Source organism: Balaenoptera acutorostrata, chromosome 7, assembly GCF_949987535.1.
Source record: "Balaenoptera acutorostrata chromosome 7, mBalAcu1.1, whole genome shotgun sequence".
Taxonomy (NCBI): Eukaryota; Metazoa; Chordata; class Mammalia; order Artiodactyla; family Balaenopteridae; genus Balaenoptera; species Balaenoptera acutorostrata.
Genome location: NC_080070.1, coordinates 30,918,079 through 30,942,342, shown reverse-complemented (window position 1 = coordinate 30,942,342; position 24,264 = coordinate 30,918,079). Strand labels below are relative to the sequence as shown.

At 38.1% G+C, this 24,264-nt stretch overlaps 1 protein-coding gene across 1 annotated transcript in view; it reads left to right on the top strand.

Moving 5' to 3' along the window:
• KCND2 (potassium voltage-gated channel subfamily D member 2) overlaps positions 1 to 24,264 on the top strand; it is a 490,117-nt gene that overhangs the window by 360,826 nt on the left and 105,027 nt on the right. The window lies entirely within an intron of this gene.

The following is a 24,264-nucleotide window of genomic DNA, read 5'->3' as shown; positions in this document are numbered from 1 at the left end:
TACGTACCCCTCCCTCCCCCCGGCCTGAGTGAGCCAGAGCCCCCAAAGCAGCTGCTCCTTTAACCCCGTCCTGTCTGAACGAAGAACAGACGCCCTCAGGCGACCTACACGCAGAGGCGGGTCCAAATCCAAAGCTGAACCCCAGGAGCTGTGCGAACAGGGAAGAGAAGGGGAAACCTCTCCCAGCAGCCTCAGAAGCAGCGGATTAAAGCTCCACAAACAACTTGATGTGCCTGCACCTGCTGAACACCTGAATAGACAGCGAATCATCCCAAATTGAGGAGGTGGACTTTGCGAGCAGGAGATATTAATTTTTCCCCTTTTCCTTTTTTTTGTGAGTGTATATGTATATACTTCTGGGTGAGATTTTGTCTGTATAGCTTTGCTTTACAATAGCTTTATTTTACTTCACTATATTATAGCCTCTTTCTTTCTTTCTTTCTATTTTTTCTCCCTTTTACTCTGAGCCGTGTGGACGAAAGGCTCTTGGTGCTCCAGCCAGGCATCAGGGCCGTGCCTCTGAGGTGGGAGAGCCAACTTCAGGACACTGGTCCACAAGAGACCTCCCAGCTCCACGTAATACCAAACGGCAAAAATCTCCCAGCTATCTCCATCTCAACATCAAGACCCAGCTTCACTCAACGACCAGCAAGCTACAGTGCTGGACACCCTATGCCAAACAACTAGCTAGACAGGAACACAACCCCATCCATTAGCAGAGAGGCTGCCTAAAATCATAATAAGGCCACAGACACCCCAAAATACACCACCAGACGTGGACGTGCCCACCAGAAAGACAAGATCCAGCCTCATCCACCAGAACTCAGGCACTAGTTCCCTCCACCAGGAAGCCTACACAACCCACTGAACCAACCTTAGCCACGGGGGACAGATATCAAAAACAACGGGAACTACGAACCTGCAGCCTGTGAAAAGGAGACCCCAAACACAGTAAGATAGGCAAAATGAGATGACAGAAAAACACACAGCAGATGAAGGAGCAGGGTCAAAACACACTGGACTTAACAAATGAAGAGGAAATAGGTAGTCTACCTGAAAAAGAATTCAGAATAATGATAGTAAGGATGATCCAAAATCTTGGAAATAGAATAGACAAAATGCGAGAAACATTTAACAAGGATGTAGAAGAATTAAAGAGGAACCAAGCAATGATGAAAAACACAATAAATGAAATTAAAAATACTCTAGATGGGATCAATAGTAGAATAACTGAGGCAGAAGAAAGGATAAGTGACCTGGAAGATAAAATGGTGGAAATAACTACTACAGAGCAGGATAAAGAAAAAAGAATGAAAAGAACTGAGGACAGTCTCAGGGACCTCTGGGACAACATTAAACGCACCAACATTCAAATTATAGGGGTACCAGAAGAAGAAGAGAAAAAGAAAGGGACTGAGAAAATTTTTGAAGAGATTATAGTTGAAAACTTCCCTAATATGGGAAAGGAAATAATTAATCAAGTCCTGGAAGCACAGAGAGTCCCATACAGGATAAACCCAAGGAGAAACATGCCAAGACACATATTAATCAAACTGTCAAAAATTAAATATAAGGAAAACATATTAAAGGCAGCAAGGGACAAAAAACAAATAACACACAAGGGAATCCCCATAAGGTTAACATCTGATCTATCAGCAGAAACTCTGCAAGCCAGAAGGGAGTGGCAGGATATACTTAAAGTGATGAAGGAGAAAAACCTACAACCAAGATTACTCTACCCAGCAAGGATCTCATTCAGATTCGATGGAGAAATTAAAACCTTTACAGACAAGCAGAAGCTGAGAGAGTTCAGCACCACCAAACCAGCTTTACAACAAATGCTAAAGGAACTTCTCTAGGCAAGAAACACAAGAGAAGGAAAACACCTACAATAACAAACCCAATACATTTAAGAAAATGGGAATAGGAACATACATATCGATAATTACCTTGAATGTAAATGGATTAAATGCTCCCACCAAAAGACACAGGCTGGCTGAATGGATACAAAAACAAGACCCATATATATGCTGTCTACAAGAGACCCACTTCAGACCTAGAGACACATACAGACTGAAAGTGAGGGGATGGAAAAAGATATTCCATGCAAATGGAAATCAAAAGAAAGCTGGAGTAGCAATTCTCATATCAGACAAAATAGACTTTAAAATAAAGACTATTACAAGAGACAAAGAAGGACACTATATAATGATCAAGGGATCGATCCAAGAGGAAGGTATAACAATTGTAAATATTTATGCACCCAACATAGGAGCACCTCAATACATAAGGCAAATACTAACAGCCATAAAAGGGGAAATCGACAGCAACACAATCATAGTAGGGGACTTGAACACCCCACTTTCACCAATGGACAGATCATCCAAAATGAAAATAAATAAGGAAACACAAGCTTTAAATGATACATTAAACAAGATGGACTTAATTGATATTTATAGGACATTCCACCCAAAAACAACAGAATACACATTTTTCTCAAGTGCTCATGGAACATTCTCCAGGATAGATCATATCTTGGGTCACAAATCAAGCCTTGGTAAATTTAAGAAAATTGAAATCGTATCAAGTATCTTTTCCGACCACAACGCTATGAGACTAGATATCAATTACAGGAAAAGATCTGTAAAAAATACAAACACATGGAGGCTACACAATACATTACTTAATAACGAAGTGATTACTGAAGAAATCAAAGGGGAAATCAAAAAATACCTAGAAACAAATGACAATGGAGACACAACGACCCAAAACCTATGGGACGCAGCAAAAGCAGTGCTAAGAGGGAAGTTTATAGCAATACAAGCCTACCTCAAGAAACAGGAAACATCTCGAATAAACAACCTAACCTTGCACCTAAAGCAATTAGAGAAAGAAGAACAAAAAAACCCCAAAGCCAGCAGAAGGAAAGAAATTATAAAGATCAGGTCAGAAATAAATGAAAAAGAAATGAAGGAAACAATAGCAAAAATCAATGAAACTAAAAGCTGGTTCTTTGAGAAGATAAACAAAATTGATAAACCATTAGCCAGACTCATCAAGAGAAAAAGGGAGAAGACTCAGATCAATAGAATTAGAAATGAAAAAGGAGAAGTAACCACTGACACTGCAGAAATACAAAAGATCATGAGAGATTACTACAAGCAAGTATATGCCAATAAAATGGACAACCTGGAAGAAATGGACAGATTCTTAGAAATGCACAAACTGCCGAGACTGAACCAGGAAGAAATAGAAAATATGAACAGACCAATCACAAGCACTGAAATTGAAACTGTGATTAAAAACCTTCCAACAAACAAAAGCCCAGGACCAGATGGCTTCACAGGTGAATTCTATCAAACATTTAGAGAAGAGCTAACACCTATCCTTCTCAAACTCTTCCAAAATATTGCAGAGGGAGGAACACTCCCAAACTCATTCTACGAGGCCACCAGCACCCTGATACCAAAACCAGACAAAGATGTCACAAAGAAAGAAAACTACAGGCCAATATCACTGATGAACATAGACGCAAAAATCCTCTAAAAAATACTAGCAAACAGAATCCAACAGCACATTAAAAGGATCATACACCATGATCAAGTGGGGTTTATCCCAGGAATGCAAGGATTCTTCAATATATGCAAATCAATCAATGTGATACACCATATTAACAAATTGAAGGAGAAAAACCATATGATCATCTCAATAGATGCAGAGAAAGCTTTCGACAAAATTCAACACCCATTTATGATAAAAGCCCTGCAGAAAGTAGGCATAGAGGGAACTTTCCTGAACATAATAAAGGTCATATATGACAAACCCACAGCCAACATTGTCCTCAATGGTGAAAAACTGAAACCATTTCCACTAAGATCAGGAACAAGACAAGGTTGCCCACTCTCACCACTATTATTCAACATAGTTTTGGAAGTGTTAGCCACAGCAATCAGAGAAGACAAAGAAATAAAAGGAATCCAAATCGGAAAAGAAGAAGTAAAGCTGTCACTATTTGCAGATGACATGATACTATACATAGAGAATCCTAAAGATGCTACCAGAAAACTCCTAGAGCTAATCAATGAATTTGGTAAAGTAGCAGGATACAAAATTAATGCACAGAAATCTCTTGCATTTCTATACACTAATGACGAAAAATCTGAAAGTGAAATTAAGAAAACACTCCCATTTACCATTGCAACAAAAAGAATAAAATATCTAGGAATAAACCTACCTAAGGAGACAAAAGACCTGTATGCAGAAAAGTATAAGACCCTTATGAAAGAAATTAAAGATGATACAAATAGATGGAGAGATATACCATGTTCCTGGATTGGAAGAATCAACATTGTGAAAATGACTCTACTACCCAAAGCAATCTACAGATTCAATGCAATCCCTATCAAACTACCACTGGCATTTTTCACAGAACTAGAACAAAAAATTTCACAATTTGTATGGAAACACAAAAGACCCCGAATAGCCAAAGCAATCTTGAGAACGAAAAATGGAGCTGGGGGAATCAGGCTCCCTGACTTCAGACTATATTACAAAGCTTCAGTAATCAAGACAGTTTGGTACTGGCACAAAAACAGAAATACAGATCAATGGAACAGGGTAGAAAGCCCAGAGATAAACCCACACACATATGGTCAACTTATCTTTGATAAAGGAGGCAAGCATATACAGTGGAGAAAAGACAGCCTCTTCAATAAATGGTGCTGGGAAAATTGGACAGGAACATGTAAAAGTATGAAATTAGAACACTCCCTGACACCATGCACAAAAATAAACTCAAAATGGATTAAAGACCTAAGTGTAAGGGCAGACACTATCAAACTCTTAGAGGAAAACATAGGCAGAACACTCTATGATATACATCACAGCAAGATTCTTTTTGACCCAGCTCCCAGAGAAATGGAAATAAGAACACAAATAAACAAATGGGACCTAATGAAACTTAAAAGCTTTTGCACAGCAAAGGAAACCATAAACAAGACCAAAAGACGACCCTCAGAATGGGAGAAAATATTTGCAAATGAAGCAACTGACAAAGGATTAATCTCCAAGATTTACAAGCAGCTCATGCAGCTCAATAACAAAAAAACGAACAACCCAATCCAAAAATGGGCAGAAGATGTAAATAGACATTTCTCCAAAGAAGATATACAGATGGCCTACAGACACATGAAAGAATGCTCAACATCATTAATCATTAGAGAAATGCAAATCAAAACTACAATGAGATATCATCTCACACCGGTCAGAATGGCCATCATCAAAAAATCTAGAAACAATAGATGCTGGAGAGGGTGTGGAGGAAAGGGAACCCTCTTGCACTGTTGGTGGGAATGTAAATTGATACAGCCACTATGGAGAACAGTATGGAGGTTGCTTAAAAAACTACAAATAGAACTACCATACGACCCAGCAATCCCACTACTGGGCATATACCCTGAGAAAACCATAGGTCAAAAAGAGTCATGTACCAAAATGTTCATTGCAGCTCTATTTACAATAGCCAGGACATGGAAGCAACCTAAATGTCCATCGACAGATGAATGGATAAAGAAGATGTGGCACATATATACAATGGAATATTACTCAGCCATAAAAAGAAATGAAATGGAGGTATTTGTAATGAGGTGGATGGAGTTAGAGTCTGTCATACAGAGTGAAGTAAGTCAGAAAGAGAAAAACAAATACAGTATGCTAACACATATATACGGAATCTAAGGGAAAAAAAAAAAAGGCCATGAAGAACGTAGTGGCAAGACGGGAATAAAGACACAGACCTACTAGAGAATGGATTTGAGGATATGGTGAGGGGGTGGGGTGAGATGTGACAGGGTAAGAGAGTGTCATGGACATATATACACTACCAAATGTAAAATAGATAACTAGTGGGAAGCAGCCGCATAGCACAGGGAGATCAGCTCGGTGCTTTGTGACCACCTAGAGGGGTGGGATGGGGAGGGTGGGAGGGAGGGAGATGCAAGAGGGAAGAGAAATGGGAACATATTGTATATGTATAACTGATTCACTTTGTTATAAAGCAGAAGCTAACACACCATTGTAAGGCAATTATACTTCAATAAAGATGTTTAAAAAAAAAAAAAAGATTAAAAGAAATAATAATAAAGTCCCGTACTATGATTGTGTTACTGTCGATTTCCCTTTTTATGGCTGTTAGTATTTGCCTTATGTATTGAGGTGCTCCTATGCTGGGTGCATAAATATTTACAATTGTTACATCTTCTTGGATTGATCCCTTGATCATTATATAGTGTCCTTCTTTGTCTCTTGTAATAGTCTTTGTTTTAAAGTCTATTTTGTCTGATATGAGAATTGCTACTCCAGCTTTCTTTTGATTTCCATTTGCATGGAATATCTTTTTCCATCCCCTCACTTTCAGTCTGTATGTATCCCTAGGTCTGAAGTGGGTCTCTTGTAGACAGCATATGTATACAGGTCTTGTTTTTGTATCCATTCAGCCAATCTATGTCTTTTGGTTGGAGCATTTAATCCATTTACATTTAAGGTAATTATCGATATGTATGTTCCTATTACCATTTTCTTAATTGTTTTGGGTTTATTATTATAGGTCTTTTCCTTCTCTTGTGTTTCCTGCCTAGAGAAGTTCCTTTAGCATTTGTTGTAAAGCTGGTTTGGTGGTGCTGAATTCTCTTAGCTTTTGCTGGTCTGTAAAGATTTTAATTTCTCTGTCAAATCTGAATGAGATCCTTGCTGGGTAGAGTAATCTTGGTTGTAGGTTTTTCTCCTTCATCACTTTAAATATGTCCTGCCACTCCCTTCTGGCTTGCAGAGTTTCTGCTGAAAGATCAGCTGTTAACATTATGGGGATTCCCTTGTGTGTTATTTGTTGTTTTTCCCTTGCTGGTTTTAATATTTGTTCTCTGTATTTAATTTTTGATAGTTTGATTAATATGTGTCTTGGCATGTTTCTCCTTGGATTTATCCTGTATGGGACTCTCTGTGCTTCCTGGACTTGATTAACTATTTCCTTTCCCATATTAGGGAAGTTTTCAACTATAATCTCTTCAAAAATTTTCTCAGACTCTGATACCAGTCTGTATCAGAGTCTGGGACCCCTATAATTAGAATGTTGGTGCATTTAATGTTGTCGCAGAGGTCTCTGAGACTATCCTTAATTCCTTTCATTCTTTTTTCTTTATTCTGCTCTGCAGTAGTTATTTCCACTATTTTATCTTCCAGGTCATTTATGCGTTCTTCTGCCTCAGTTATTCTGCTATTGATCCCTTCTAGAGAATTTTAAATTTCATTTATTGTGTTGTTCATCACTGTTTGTTTGCTCTTTAGTTCTTCTAGGTCGTTGTTAAACGTTTCTTGTATTTTCTCCATTCTATTTCCAAGTTTTTGAATCATGTTTACTATCATTATTCTGAATTGTTTTTCAGGGAGACTGCCTATTTCCTCTTCATTTGTTAGGTCTGGTGGGTTTTTGCCTTGCTCCTTCCACTGCTGTGTGTTTCTCTGTCTTCTCATTTGGCTTAACTTACTGTGTTTGGGGTCTCCTTTTCACAGGCTGCAGGTTCGTAGTTCCCGTTGTTTTTGGTGTCTGTCCCCAGTGGTTAAGGTTGGTTCAGTGGGTTGTGTAGGCTTCCTGGTGGAGGGGACTAGTGTCTGTGTTCTGGTGGATGAGGCTGGATCTTGTCTTTCTGTTGGGCAGGTCCATGTCTGGTGGTGTGTTTTGGGGTGTCTCTGGCCTTCTTATGATTTTAGGCAGCCTCTGTGCTAATGGGTGGGGTTGTGTTCCTGTCTTGCTAGTTGTTTGGCATAGGGTGTCCAACACTGTAGCTTGCTGGTCGTTGAGTGGAGCTGGGTCTTGGCATTGAGATGGAGCTCTCTGGGAGATTTTCGCAGTTTGATATTATGTGGAGCTGGGAGGTCTCTTGTGGACCAGTGTCCTGAACTTGGCTCTCCCACCTCAGAGGCACAGCCCTGACTCCTGGCTGGAGCACCAAGAGCCTGTCCTCCACACAGCTCAGAATAAAAGGGAGGAAAGAAAGAAGAAGATAAATAAAATAAAATAAAATAAAAGTTATTAAAATAAAAAATAATTATTAAGGAAAAAAATTTTAATTAATCAAAAACGGACAGACAGAACCCTAGGACAAATGGTAAAAGCAAAGCTATACAGACAAAATCACACACAGAAGCATACACATACACACTCACAAAAAGAGAAAAAGGGAAAAATATATATATATCGTTGCTCCCGAAGTCCACCTCCTCAATTTGGGATGATTCGTTGTCTATTCAGGTTTTCCACAGATGCAGGTACATCAGGTTGATTGTGGAGCTTTAATCCGCTGCTCCTGAGGCAGCTGGGAGAGATTTCCCTTTCTCGTCTTTGTTCGCACAGCTCCGGGGGTTTCAGCTTTGGATTTGGCCCCGCCTCTGCGTGTAGGTCGCCTGAGGGCGTCTGTTTTTCGCTCATACAGGACGGGGTTAAAGGAGCAGCTGCTTCGGGGGCTCTGGCTCACCCAGGCCGCGGGGAGGGAGGGGTACAGAGGAGGAGGGGCGAGCCTGCAGCGGCTGAGGCCGGCGTGACGTTGCACCAGCTTGGGGTGCGCCGTGTGTTCTCCCGGGTAAGTTGTCCCTGGATCATGGGACCCTGACAGTGGCGGGCTACACAGGCTCCCGGGAGGGGCGGTGTGGAGAGTGACCTGTGCTCGCACACAGGCTTCTTGGTGGCGGCAGCAACAGCCTTAGCGTCTCATGCCCGTCTCTGGGGTCCGCGCTGATCGCCGCGGCTCGTGCCGACTCTGGAGCTCCTTTAAGCGGAGCCCTTAATCCCCTCTCCTCACACACCAGGAAACAAAGAGGCAAGAAAAAGTCTCTTGCCTCTTCGGCAGCTGCAGACTTTTTCCCCGGACTCCCTCCCGGCTAGCTGTGGTGCACTAACCCCTTCAGGCTGTGTTCACGCCGCCAGCCCCAGTCCTCTCCCTGCGATCCGACCGCAGCCCGAGCCTCAGCTCCCAGCCCCGCCCGCCCCGGCGGGGGAGCAGACAAGCCTCTCGGGCTGGTGAGTGCTGCTCGGCGCCGAGCCTCTGTGCGGGAGTCTCTCCGCTCTGCCCTCCGCACCCCTGTGGCTGCGCTCTCCTCCGTGGCTCCGAAGCTTCCCCCCTCCGCCACCCGCAGTCTCCGCCCGCGAAGGGGCTTCTAGTGCGTGGAAACCTTTCCTCCTTCACGGCTCCCTCCCACTGGTGCAGGCCCCGTCCCTATTCTTTTGTCTCTGTTTTTTCTTTTTTCTTTTGCCCTACCCAGGTACGTGGGGAGTTTCTTGCCTTTTGGGAAGTCTGAGGTCTTCTGCCAGTGTTCAGTAGGTGTTCTGGAGGAGTTGTTCCACATGTAGATGTATTTCTGATGTATTTGTGGGGAGGAAGGTGATCTCCGCGTCTTACTCTTCCGCCATCTTAAAGCTCTCGCCCCACATCTTCTTTATTTGTCAGTGGACGTTTAGGTTGTATCCATGACCTGGCTATCGTAAATAGTGCTGCTATGAACATTGGGGTGTATATGTTTTTTTTAATTATGGTTTTCTCTGGATATGTGCCCAGTAGTGGGATTGCTGGATCATATGGTAGTTCTATTTTTAGTTTCTTAAGGAACCTCCATACTGTTTTCCATAGTGGCTGTATCAACTTACATTCCCATCAACAGTGTATGAGGGTTCCCTTTTCTCCACACCCTCTCCAGCATTTATTGTTTGTCTATTTTTTGATGATGGCCATTCTGACTGGTGTGAGGTGATACCTCATTGTAGTTTTGATTTGCATTTCTCTAATAATTAGTGATGTTGAGCAGCTTTTCATGTGCTTCTTGGCCATTTGTAAGTCTTCTTTGGAGAGATGTCTATTTAGGTCTTCTGCCCATTTTTGAATTGGGTTGTTTGTTTTTTTTAATATTGAGCTGCATGAGCTGTTTATATATTTTGGAGATTAATCCTTTGTCCGTTGATTCATTTGCAAATATTTTCTCCCATTCTGAGGGTTGTCTTTTCGTCTTATTTATGGTTTCCTTTGCTGTGCAAAAGCTTTTAAGTTTAATTAGGTCCCATTTGTTTATTTCTGTTTTAATTTTCATTACTCTAGGAGGTGGATCAAAAAAGATTTTGCTGTGATTTATGTCAAAGAATGTTGTGCCTATGTTTTCCTCTAAGAGTTTTACCGTGTCTGGTAAAACATTTAGCCTATAGTTTTTGCTTTAAATTTAATATCACTATTAAAAATGTGTGGTCTACATTAATATTTAATCATTTACTTTTCTCACATTTTCTATTTTATTGCTTGATAAATAAATAGTTTATAAATGTGTCTTATCCATTTTTGTATCTACATAAAAAACCAAACTCTAAGAAGAGTAAGTTTATGTACTAAATATATAGTAAAAAATTTATCAGAAGCCCACTTTGCCATTAAGCATTATAGTGGAGAATCCATTAAAGGAAGGGTATGGCCTCTTTTTTCAAGTATCATCTAATCCTTTGGAGATGTAACAAGGATTCATAAAAGTCAATGCCAATTATCATTCTGTATATTAATGTGTATATTTCTAATGAAATTTAGGTTAAAAGAGTAATCATAGCTATGTGGTACTAACTAAGGTGGTCCTGAGGTTAATGAATTTTGCAAAGAGTACATGGTTGGCTAGCTGTAGTATAAGTGCCATCATCAACCAACACTATTTGTTTCCAACAATAGTATCAAAAATTGGCATATCTCTAAATCATTCCATAATTAGTGGCACCAATCTCTTCTGGAATACTGGAATTTACTTAAAAATAAACGTTACAGTAGCCTCCACTGCATATTAAGATGCAATTGTCTTTAAGATCTGCAAGCTGATTCATTGTGTGACCTTGAGCAAATCATTGCCTTTCTATTTGTAAGATTTTCTTCCTATTTTTAAAAAGGAGATTATAGTCTTTGCCCTATGCAACCCATAATGTTGTTTGGAAGTTCAAATGAAGCCCACAGTAAATATGCTTTGAAAAATGTGGCACATGAAAGAAATATATCTCTGTAAGATTCTCCTACAGAAAACCTCATGCTTGTTAGCTCACGATCCCCAAGTTCCCATCCGGTGCTGTGATATGCAGTAAGCAAAGTCTGTGTCTCTTTGAATTTGTCTAATATTTTATCTAGAGCTGGTCAACATCGACGCCCATCTGTGCACAATATGATTTTCATCATACACCTCAAAGCTATTATATTCTGATATAACTTCGAGTAAGCACTTAGTATGGTAGGAACCTAAACGGGACTGGAAATTGAATCCTGTTTCCACGAACCCTTATTTAATATCTGCAATGTGTCCAGCACGGGGACACAGAGAAGACATTGCCTGCCTTTCTGGGTCTTTTCAACTAGTTGAAGAGAAAAGCAAATGAACATAGAATAACATCCTACTTTTAATATGATTATTTTAAAAAATGGATAAAGGAGAAATGTTTATTTTAACAGAGGTATTTGATTTAAAAGTTTACAACAGGACTCAGTGTTGATTTATGTCAGTTTTTCAAACAAATGCTTATTTAAAAAGTAAAGTTCCTATTAAATGTTACCCACTAGAGTATATTTCAGCTCTAAAAGATTTGTTCTTTAATTTGATTCACTTGACAATGTCCTTCTAGCAGTCACATTAATAAGCTTCTCAGAGAGCTCATCTCTTCTATTAAATTAAAGTGATATGTTTTGGTCTATACTACAGTTTAAGGTGGGACGTTATGACAATGTCCCAAATAGTTTAATCAAAGATTTTCATGCATATAGAATTGTATATACCCACTGTGCAGGTGCATTTATAATAGATTATGTATAATATTAAGACCATCTATTAATTTATTATAAATAGGCCAGGAAACCATCCATTTATTTGCAGACACCTAGTAATTGCTGCTTCAATCACCTTTGCTGAGAGGCCTTAAGGAATCCAAAGTTAAAACTTTATTTAATCTACAATAATTAGTAATTTGAGAAATTTAAAAAAAAAGTTTGTTAGGCCTGAAAGGTTCCAGGAGTCTTTGACCCTGAGTAGATATAACAACACACACACACACACACACACATATATATATATATATTTTTTTTAATCTAAGAAACACTGATGGCAGCAAATGTACAAATATATGGGAAGGAGTAAAACCATATAACAAGACACAGATGCAGTATAAAGAAGTAAAGACAGATAATAATTAAGACAGAGATTTTGATCATCTCCTCTCATGAGTTGATGGGAAAGCTAAAGGTATAAAACCAAACACATAGGCAAACCAAAACTCCATGCTATTTTCTGAACAATAGGGGCACCTCAGAGGTACTAAGAGAGAGCCCAGGTACTCTTAGAGTTACTGCATCAAACACAAAGAGAGCAAATCAGTGCAGACATTCCACAGGCTCAAGGGAATATGTACATTACGAGACACTGAGGCAATGTTAGCTTTGGTGCTGCTAACCAGCTATGCCTGTCCTCACCAGAAATCTCCTCTGAGGTAATTTCAATTTTTTAGTGACTGTTTTTCCAGGTGAGTAAGTCAGATTTTGAAGCAAAGTATACTTGCATACCTATAATTGAAGGGACTTAGAATGCCATTTCCCTTGGCAAATATGTGTCATAAACAAGAATACATTAATGAAATCAGAACTAACCATGTCCCTATAGGGGAAAAATTCTTTCCCTTATGTTCCTAGGAATTCTAGAGGCTATAGAAGGAGCATATTCCATAAGCCCAAGTGCCCAGGTCCAGCCACTACATAAATGGATAGCACCCCAGGAAACTTCTGTAAATCTGGCTTTAATTACAGAAGTCTCCACACTATCATGTCATACGGCTTTTCTGTATTAATTCAGTAAATTTGTATTGTGCTCCTACATTGTGCCAGGCATTGTTTTTATGTGCTGATGAAACTACCGTGAAAAACCAAAGTCTCAGAACTCAGGGACTTACATTCTAGTTAAAGGATGAAGATTACAAATATGCAATGAATATGATGAGGCTATTGAGAAAAATGGGGGGAGTAAGGGAGTGAGTGATATAGGAGCTCATGGAAGAGTGTCTGATAAAGTGTCATTTCAGGAATAATTTAAATAAACTAAAAGAAAGAGCCATGCAGTGTCTGTGAGAAGAATTTTCAAGGCAGAAGAAATAAGTTCAAGGGCCCTGAGGCAAGAAACTGCTCAGCCTGTATGAGTATGAGAAAGAAGGCTCAGGTTGGTCTAGAGTAAGCAAAGAGAACAGAATGAATTGGGACTGGAGGAGACAGTGCAAAGCAAGTGATGTAGACCTTGTAAACCATGCATTGAACTTTTGATTTTATCAGTGCTTTGAGTGAGGTGAAAATTAAATAATCAGACATATTTAAATGAATTGCTCTGCCTGTTGAATGATGAACAGTGGGTAAGTCCAAGACGGAAGCTGCGAGTTAGTTTGAAGACGATTACAGTAGTACAGGTGAGAGCTATATGGCTTCCATTGGGTGGGTAGGTGACATGGTTGGACTAGACAAGATTCTAGATATATTTGGAGGCTGTTGGATGGACTGTGGTGTGTGTGAGAAAGAGGAGTATGGGATGATTCTAAAGCTTTTAGTCTGAACAACTGGAATAATGGAGCTGTGTTGGAACAGATGGGTGGAAATTAAGTTTGGTTTTGAACATATGAAGCTTGAGATGTCAATTGAGTGTCTAAATGGAAATTAATTAGTCTGTTGGATATATGAGTCTGGAGTTCAAGGGAGAAGTTGGGGCTGAAGTTATAAATGTGGGAGTCATCATTATACATACAATAATTAACATAGGAGTGAGTGCACCAAAGGAAAGAAATGCTAGCACTGTCATTTAAGGAAGATAAAGACAATGAGTATATGATCGTGGCATTTCTCTCACTGAGGGGGATGTTCTCAAAGGATGGTAAACCAGTTGTTTTGCCATATTCAGCACTGAACCATGTGTAGATAGGCAATTAGCAAGTCACTTTCATAATGACGTGGAACACCGAGGCATTACTGACCCCAATACACTGAGCTAGTTACTCCTTGGCCAGTACAAATTCATTAACATTTTGGAAATGATTAAGGCACCATAGTGTCTTCAAAAAAAGAAACATGATACAGAATCTTTGTGATACAGACAGTGATGTGAAGAGTCAAAGTTGCTGTTGTATTTGTTTAATGTGCAAAAAGTTTTCTTTTTTTCCAAACTATCCAAAATTTTAGGTGTCAATTTCCATTGCTCTAGTTATAGAAATATCCAGCTATGATTCAACAAAGTCCATTCCTTCAGACATGAATGGTAGAGAAACTGTTACACCAAAAATTCCGATCCTTTTTATTTCATAAGAACTTGTTTTAAACATTTTTATAAAGGAACTATTAGGAAAGCCTAGTAAATAAAAATATCCATATAATACTAGTACAATTGCTTCTTATTGCTTATATCATTAGGGAAATCCCAAACTACTAGAAGAATGAGAATTATGGTATCTCTCTTTTTTTTTTTTTTTTTTTTTTAAATATTTATTTATTTATTTATTTATTTATTTATTTATTTATTTTTGGCTGTGTTGGGTCTTCGTTTCTGTGCTAGGGCTTTCTCTAGTTGTGGCAAGCGGGGGCCACTCTTCATCGCAGTGCGCGGGCCTCTCACTATCGCAGCCTCTCTTGTTGCGGAGCACAGGCTCCAGATGCGCAGGCTCAGTAATTGTGGCTCACGGGCTTAGTTGCTCCGCGGCATGTGGGATCTTCCCAGACCAGGGCTCGAACCCGTGTCCCCTGCATTGGCAGGCGGATTCTCAACCACTGCGCCACCAGGGAAGCCCTGGTATCTCTCTTAAAGGCTATTGAGTCACATGTACTTTTCACAATATGGTTTTATAGGTTAAATGACATGAGTTTTTAAATATTTAAGTTAAAGTTTTGCATTTTCATTTGTTGTGTTAATATGAAAATTATTCCTGCCAGAAGCAGACTACAACAGTATTTTAAGGAAGAAATTGAAATTAGGTATATGTGCCTACTAATGCTATGAGAATAGTGCTAACTACTTCTGCTAACTAAATCTGTAAATTAGAAAATCTTTGGTTTAGTGATCATATCAGCCTTAAGGATCTGCAGTTTAAAAGAGATTAGATGTATTTCTAACAACTGCTTCCAAAACTACTGATAGAAGAGGAAATGAATGCCTATTATCTTGAAAAATGTCTGAAATTTTTTTCATGGTAATATTTTGATCCTTTTTTCATTCAGATGGCATTGAATCAAACATAGGGTATCATAAAATATCACTTTTGCAAGTTTAAATAATATGTTCTCACAATCCCTATCCACTGAATCATTATCTATCCAAATTTTTTTTTTCTGAGATGCTGATATATTTGTCTAGACCTAAAACTACGAATATACTAAAAAGTAGCCCGGCATTTAGATAGTCTTAACATTTCCATTTGTGGCCCAGTGATTTTTTAAATCAAAACTAGTGTCTAAAGTTATTGAAATTCATTACTTTGCAAAGGCTTAAAATAGTGTAAATGTGAAAGACCACATTAAAAATGCAAGCTTTTATATGAGTCTTTTTCACTTTTAAGGAGGATACACAGAGAAATCAGCTTTAGAGTTTTCCTCTGGCAGGAAATAAAATTGCATAGTCTACTTGATGCAGTGCTTTCTAAAACAGCATATTTAACTACTTTATGGAGTTGGAATTCTGGATGATATTGGAAAGGAATGACTATCGTTTGGACTACACATCACTATGCATAGATTGCCGTTTATAGCTACAAATAGAAAATATGGAAAAGTAACTTTATGTACACATAGTTCATTTTATCTTTTCCTAATAAAAGCATCAAGTACCAATAGTTCATTATTTTCAATTTAACCTAGAAATGGGGATTATAAACTCTTCATTATACAAATGTATAAATTCTCTTTAGAAAAATTCTTACAAAGGAATAACAGAGAAAGATTAAAATAATAGGTACCCTATGTGGTCAGTATTGTCCTCATTTTATTCATGTATTCAGTATGTTGTGGACTTGCAAAATCAAGTCATTAGGACACTGTCTCAATTCATGACGTCAGGGCTCCCAACTCAATTGCAGGTTCTTATCATTACTCTAACTAAGGCCTCAATTTTCTTGGAGGATAAATGGATTCCTATATATTTTTATAACCTCTCCAGGACATAACATGGTTTCTATATGATTAGAGAAGAGCAGATCCAGTAAATTGTATTCATGATGCAGCATCTGCTATTAAAGTCTGCCAATTTTCTATTTCTAAAAAAAAAATGGTCCAGAATATTGCATGATTCTGCAATTTGCTATCATTAGGATGTAATTTCAGCAATATATACGCACACATGCTGAACAGTGGGAAACAAGGGCATACTTCCAGAAAACAAATAATTCTGCCTTGTATACACCTTGCATCTAAGAAATTGAAAGTAGTTAAAATAAATGAAATTTTAAAGCCAGAGACAACAACCTGTAACTTACAGTTACTACTTTCTTTAGAGAGGTGAAGTACATTACATACAGAACAAGAAACTGGCTCTGTCTGGAATTATTTGAAGAGTGAGAGGAACATTCTGAATACATACATATATATATATTTTACTACTGAAATATGGAGGTCATATTTCTCATTACAAAATGAGAAAAAAAAGTATACTTGACCAAAATTTCCCACACCATGTCTATTTTATTCATTTGATTTTACTAAATAATAATTCATTTGATTTTATGAAGTAATAATAACCATGATTTATTTATTGCCCTCTGTATAATATACATGCTATGTAAATTAACCCACTAAATCATTACAACATCACTAAGTGTTATTTATCATCTCACAGATCAGGAAATGGGCATGGAAATTTAGGTAGCATGCCACGGATCACACAGTGAGGATCTGGGGTTAATATTCTGCTCTGCTAACTTTAGAGGTAGCCTATGAACTTAGAAGGACTCCCCATTAGACAGGCCGGCATCTATCTGATTGGTTGTCTACAGTCTATCTTCAGAGACACCAAGATTCTCCCATGACTTATCAGGACTCCCTTTCTTTCACTGTATTAGGGTGAATCTCCAACCTTGGTATAAGGAGAGACTTTAAAGCCTGCAGTGATTCTTAAACTGTTAGTCAAGCTACAAGAAAAATAATTCCATTGGTAACAGCACACTTACAGGCTTGATTATCCTATGTAAGTCACACAAATAAAACCTTGATTTATTGCCATTTCAGGTATTGAGAGAAATGTCTTCTTTCTTTCTCAGAGAAAAAAGAAATTAAGAGGTGGTGGGGTTAAAGATGTCTGTTTTTAAATTTAGATTAATTGGCAATTTGCTCTTAAAACTTATTGTTCTTTCACTAGAACTATGGAAAGGAGAACAATGCTACTGGTTATAAAGTTTCTGTTTTTCAGCAAATTTGGCAGGTAGGTCCGAAGAGACTCATCCATTAGGGGAAACTATTTATTAATGCAAAGAAAATCACTTTTCAAGCATATTGAAGCAAGGCCTGAAGCTGCAATGTATACATATAGAGAGAAACCAGCTCTAATACGGGCATTTAATGGATGGTCAAGACAGGGCAATAAACATTTGGAAGAAAAAAGGCATGTTATTTCCTAGGACAATACTGTAATATTAGAGTCAGACTTAAGTAAGCACAGGTTTATCTGGATTATCTCATTTAATTCTCCCCCCAAAACTCATAAGTATTATTATTTCTCCTTTTACAGATGAAGTTAAGAAAGTTTAAGTGCTTTATCAAAATTACTGGAAGACTATGGGCCTAAGATTGGAACCCAGAGAATTTAATTATGTAGCCCATGTTTTCAACCATTTTGCTACTCTGAATTCATCATATGGTGTATAAATGAAAAAGCTTAGTAGTCTCTTCTGACAAAATGGCAGCTTCTGCATTATGGTTAAGAAAATCTATAAGCCTGAACTTATGTCATCTAAAGAATATGTCAAGTTTTATATTGGGTAAGATAGCAAGGATTTCAAATCTGAGAATTGGGCAAGCATTTTGAAGCTATTTGAGTATAAGGAAAACAAATTATCATAAGTGCATGAAAATATATGGTTATAAAGATAAGGTCAGCTTTCTAAATAGTATCTAATATCACCATGATCCTTGACATTTGTAGAATCTTTTCATTTTAGACAATGTAATATTGATCTAATCAATTGACTATAAAATTTGAAGCTACAAATTCTAGGCTTGTAATCAACCTTCGGTAAGAAACACTTTTCAACTCTTTGAGCCTCAGTTGCTTTATTTACAAAATGGGGGTATTACACAAACCACAAATATTAATTGAATAATAATACTTATATTACAATGCCTTTTTTACATTAAGATTTTGTGTATAGGTTTAAGTGAGAAAACATGCTGTAAACACACTAAAATTCGATCCAAGGATCGGATAGTATTACTTGTCTATTCCATCTCTACTCAAATGTCTCAAACACATTTCTTCCTTAATAAGACCAACACTGAACTGCTCCATTCACCATGTTTCCTGGCACAGGAATCGGTACTACATACACTGGATACTCAATCCAGAACCCTGGGTGTTATACTTGTGATCGCACTCAACTCACTTGCCACATCCTGTTCCTCACCTAGTCTGTTAAATGAACCCCAGTTAGCTCCCTAAGCCATCCGGCATAACTTACTGCCACCATCATTTCTCATCTGGCACTTGTGGTAACTCCTAAGAGACTCCTCATGTTTTTTCTTGCTCACCTCCTTCCTATTCACTTTGCAACCAAAGTGAAATTTTAAAATTACAAAAGTGACCATGTCACCACCCTATCTAAAGCCCTGTAATAGCTTCTCACTGGCTGTAGGGTAAAGTCCGGTCCATATTAAGATCCCCATGACTCTCGCTGCCCCCCAATGCATCCTCACCTCAGGCTACTCCCCCACCTCCAGGTCTGGATGTCAGCGACTTTGGAACTGCTGCAGAACTACCTCATAGGTCCTCTTCCTCACATGTCAACCACGTCATGCTGTTCCCTTTTCCTGAAATAGTCTTACCTCTTATTTACTCAGATGATTCCTGTTGATCCTCAAAATCTATTTGTTGACATCGTTTCCTTAGCGAGGACTTTCCCAATCCCTCAAACCGGGTTAGATTCTCCTGCTAGTGGGAATCTAATACCTTTTACTTCCCTGCTGAAAATAGTCATGACATTTAAGTTTCTTGTTTTATGAACTTGCCTGTCTCGTTCACATCTGTAGCCCTAGAGTCTAGAGCATGTCATCCATAAATATATCGATATTCAAAACTGACTGTGTGATGTAACAGAGAAATGAATGGCTAAAATAACAATAATAAACATTCAGTTGGCTAGGATAGGAATCAACATATTTCATCTTGAGACCCATTGGAAGGACTAAGTATTGGCTGTGGGTGCTACCTTGACTTGTCAAGATATTAGTGGCTCATTATAAAGTTTGAGGGCAGGGTTAGTACCTTATTCTCTTTATCCTGAGAGCCAGAAAAATGCTGAGAACATTATAAGAACTACACAAATATTGGTAGGCATAAGGGAAGGGGTGAGCTTGTTTGCTAAAATGTGAAAGATTGAAAATACAACAGACAATGTTGACCAAATGAAAAAAAAAGAAAATGCGACAGAGATCATATAATCAGATGAGTGTTTGTTACCTCCCTCAGAATAGACACCCTGTGTGGAGAAAAGGGAACCCTCTTGCACTGTTGGTGGGAATGTAAATTGATACAGCCACTATGGAGAACAGTATGTGGAGGTTCCTTAAAAAACTAAAAATAGAACTACAGTACAACCCAGCAATCCCACTACTGGGCATATACCCTGAGAAAACCATAATTCAAAAAGAGTCATGTACCACAATGTTCATTGCAGCACTATTTACAGTAGCCAGGACATGGAAGCAACCTAAGTGTCCATCAACAGATGAATGGATAAAGAAGATGTGGCACATATATACAATGGAATATTACTCAGCCATAAAAAGAAACAAAATTGAGTTATTTGTAGTGAGGTGGATGGACCTAGAGTCTGTCATACAGAGTGAAGTAAGTCAGAAAGAGAAAAACAAATACCGTATCCTAACACATATATATGGAGTCTAAAAAACAAAAAAATGGTTCTGAAGAACCTAGGGGCAGGACAGGAATAAAGACGCAGACATAGAGAATGGATATGAGGACACGGGGAGGGGGAAGGGTAAGCTGAGACGAAGTGAGAGAGTGGCATGGACATATATACACTACCAAATGCAAAATAGATAGCTAGTGGGAAGCAGCCGCATAGCACAGGGAGATCAGCTCGGGGCTTTGTGTCCACCTAGAGGGGTGGGATAGGGAGAGTGGGAGGGAGATGCAAGAGGGAAGAGATATGGGGATATATGTATATGTATAGCTGATTCACTTGGTTATAAAGCAGAAACGAACACACCATTGTAAAGCAATTATACTCCAATAAAGATGTTAGAAAAAAAAAGAATAGACACCCTGGAGCACATATGTTTATTCCAGGGATGCCTCCATTTTTTATGATACTTGATACTCTTTTTAAAAAATATATATTCGGGATGATAAAAACTTTCTTCATAATATCTGCAACAATTACAAGTATTTAAGCTTTAAGTATATCTTTGAATTTTTTAACCATCCAAATTTAAGAGCTATGAATGGTGAGCTCTAATTTGCAAGGACAAAATATTGTTTTTGAGTTTGAGGGGAAAAAAATAGAAAAATAATGAAATTGAATTTCTTGCATGAGTCTTAAACTCTCCAAGAACAATTCTTAAAGAGTTTCAAACACATTTAAGGCAATGGAACAGGAAGACTTCAAATGACAATATTCGTTTGCTTGTCCAGGGATGGGTATGTTTATTTAAAAATCAATTCCTGACTAAAGGCACTTATTGATAAGCTTGAAAACACAGCTGTGGTCTTTCTGTTCTAGAAGCTACTATCTTTTGTCTGAGTAAAGTGGTTTCTGGGCCTCACTTCTAGTTCCACAGCTATTCTCTTGATTGGTGGGTTTATTTATTCACTGATTTAGTCACTTCCTTATTTATTTATTCTTTTATTTAACAAATATGCAGTAATCAGAAATTATCTGTTAGATAAGGGATGTGTAATAATGCCCTAAAAAGAATCTTACTTTGTGGGTTGGGAGTCAGGACAAGACTATACAGGCAGCAGAAGTCAGGGCACGTCATAGCATTATGGAGGTTTAGTGAAAGGAAGAACTCAAGCTAGCTGCAAAATCTTCATTACTTTTATATAATAAGCACGCTTCCTCATTATGAAATATTTATGCTTGCACGAAAGAGTCTAGAGCATGTTTCTTGGTATTTTAATAATGCTTCACGGGCTGTGTTTGCTGTGGATGCTATTCTTTTTTGCATAATTAAGTAATGAAGCAATTAGCACAGCAGGCACATGTCAACTAGATAGTGGTTAAAATTTGTGATTAACTAGATTTTTTGCTGTGTTTGCCAATATCCTCCTTCTTATCAAATGAAGCTGCACTTTTCTCACTTATGAAGAGATTGAGTTCCCACATAGCTGCAGCTTTGCCTGGATAATAATGCAACTAGATGAGTTTTAGCAAAATGTCTTGATGACATGAAAGAATGTATGAAAGAGCTGTCTGAAGATCTGTGAAGTAAACTACTAAGAACATCATTTAGGTTAAAAAATATTCAGGAATAAGCATTTTGCAAGATACCTAAACTGGCAGCTTTCTCCTCTGTAATCCACCGAGTAATAGCCCAGCTCTTCAATTCTTTTACACAATGCCTATACACCCTCTGGCAAACTGACAACCAAATACTCGACTGTTAAGGACTTTCAGAGCTATGAGCAGGAGAACTGGCACTTGTAAGTTCTATTTTTGTAGCTCCATGATGTAAACTTACTGGAGAGAGAAGACAATTCATCCAGAATCAAGGTCTGCCCTGTAATTTCATTCAACAGGCATTCCTTGTGAACCATTCCATGCCAGCACTTTACTCTCTGAGCCAAAGATGAGTAAGAAGTGGTGTCTGCCCTTGAAGAACGTACAGTCTAGACCAAGTGAGTAACTAGATTTGCTTCATAGTTAAGTCACATTTCAAGACACATAATAAGTGCCAGAAAATATTTGCTAAATTTTGATGAGTCTCGTTTCTCGAATTGAGTCTCCATAACTTGCCATCTAGCTTCTTTTCTCTTTCCATAGACTTCAGAAGAAGAGTCGAACTAAATAAGAAACTGGTGAGGATAGTAAAAAGAGTCCCAACATTATGTCTGAAAATCAGGTTCCTTCTCTGTTTCTTACTTGTTGCATAAATCCAAAACCTCATTGAGTCCAAAATACATGGGTGTTAATACTACCTGTCCTGCCAAAGTACAAGGGGTTGTAACCAGACTCAAAACAGATAAAAGATTTGAAACGGATACTGTTTTGCTCCCAGTTTTATTGAGATATAATTGGCGTACAGCGCTGTATGTATAAGCATAAGGTTTGTAGCATAATGATTTGACTTACATACATCATGAAATGATGACCACAAGAGGTTTAGTGAGCATCCTTCATCTCGTATGGACACAACATTAAAGAAATAAATTACTTTCCCATGTGATAAGAACTCTGAGGTTTTGCTCTCTTAACAACTTTCATTTATCACCTGTAGCAGTGTTATCTTCATCACGTTGTACATTACATCCCTGGTACTTATTTATCTTATAATTGGAAGTTTGTACTTTTCGACTCTCTTCATCTAATTCCCCTTCCCCCAACCCCAGCCTATGGTAACCACACAGCTGATCTCTTTTTCTGTGAGTTTGTTTGTGAAGTATAATTGACCTCCAATACTATGGTAGTTCCTGGTACACAACATAGTAATTTAATATTTCTATACATTTCAAATTGATCACCATGATAAATCTAGCTGTCATCTGACACCATACAAAGATATTATAAAATTATTGGCTATATTCCCCACATGGTACATTTTATACCTGTGACTCATTTATTTTGTAACTGAAGGTTTTTACCTGTTAATCATCCTCACCTATGTCTCTCTCTTTGAAAAGTAGTATTCTTAGTCAAATTTTTTCTTTAAAATCTTTGCATTTCTCAACTATTTCTAGGCAATCGTCCACTTTAGGAGTAAGAAACAACTCTAGTGTGATTCCTTTATTGGTCATCAATAATACTATACAAATACAGAAAAGATTTTGTTTCTGTCCATTTCTGATATAAGCATTAACCTAAAGCCACAATTTATCTAGCCATTTCAATGCCTATACTGTTTGTGGATAAGTAAATTGACTTGATGTAATCACTGTTTAGGTGAAAAAAGTCCATCTATGGTGACTTTTTACTAAGCCAGAATTGGGAAATATGTTCTCTAAATTTCTTAAGATTATTAAAGTGCTTGAAGTGTCTTTATCCCTATCAATAGTCTGGAGAGTTTGATAGCCATCACAGAGTTCTGGGACCTAGTGGAAGACATTAGCTCCTGGGTGGCTTTGGCTGAGAGTTTGAAAATGAAGACCCAGTGGAATGCCTGCCACCCCCAAAGCTAAAATAAAGTATAAAGAAGCAGACACTGGAAGACAACCATCCTTCAAAAATACAAACACTACTGATACAGGAAACAGTAAAATTGAGATATTAGATCATACTGGCTTAAGTGGCAGAGGAGAATAAAATGGCTGCAGTGAAGTTAAGGTCAGAGCAAAATTTTGACAGGTACATTTAGGATTAGGGTCTTCCCTAGGAATTTCTTAGACGTGTAGTGGTAAAAAGGATCTTGCCTACAAGTTCTCGGGCTGTTTTTATCTTTCTCATTTTACTGTTTAAGTCCAAAACAAATGAATGGAGAGCTGTAAAACAGCTCCAGTGAAAACTCTCCGTGACTGCCTCTCTATCTGAGCTTCCAGGAATTTGGGATCTGTAAGACACACTGAACCACAAGCCGCCTGAGGGACAGACATAGTCGGGATGGTAGATTTAAGATAACTCCTAAGTGTACCTCTAGGTATTCCAGTTCCATAATAGATGCAGTAGGAAAGTAATTTGCAAAAGGGAGAATTTTCCCTAAAATTTGGGGAGAGATTTGGATTCTCTACATAACTGATAACTAGATGTTTGCTTTACAACTTTCAAGTTTATTCTCTCGAGTGTTAAATTTCATGTAAATGCTAAAAGGGTCCTTT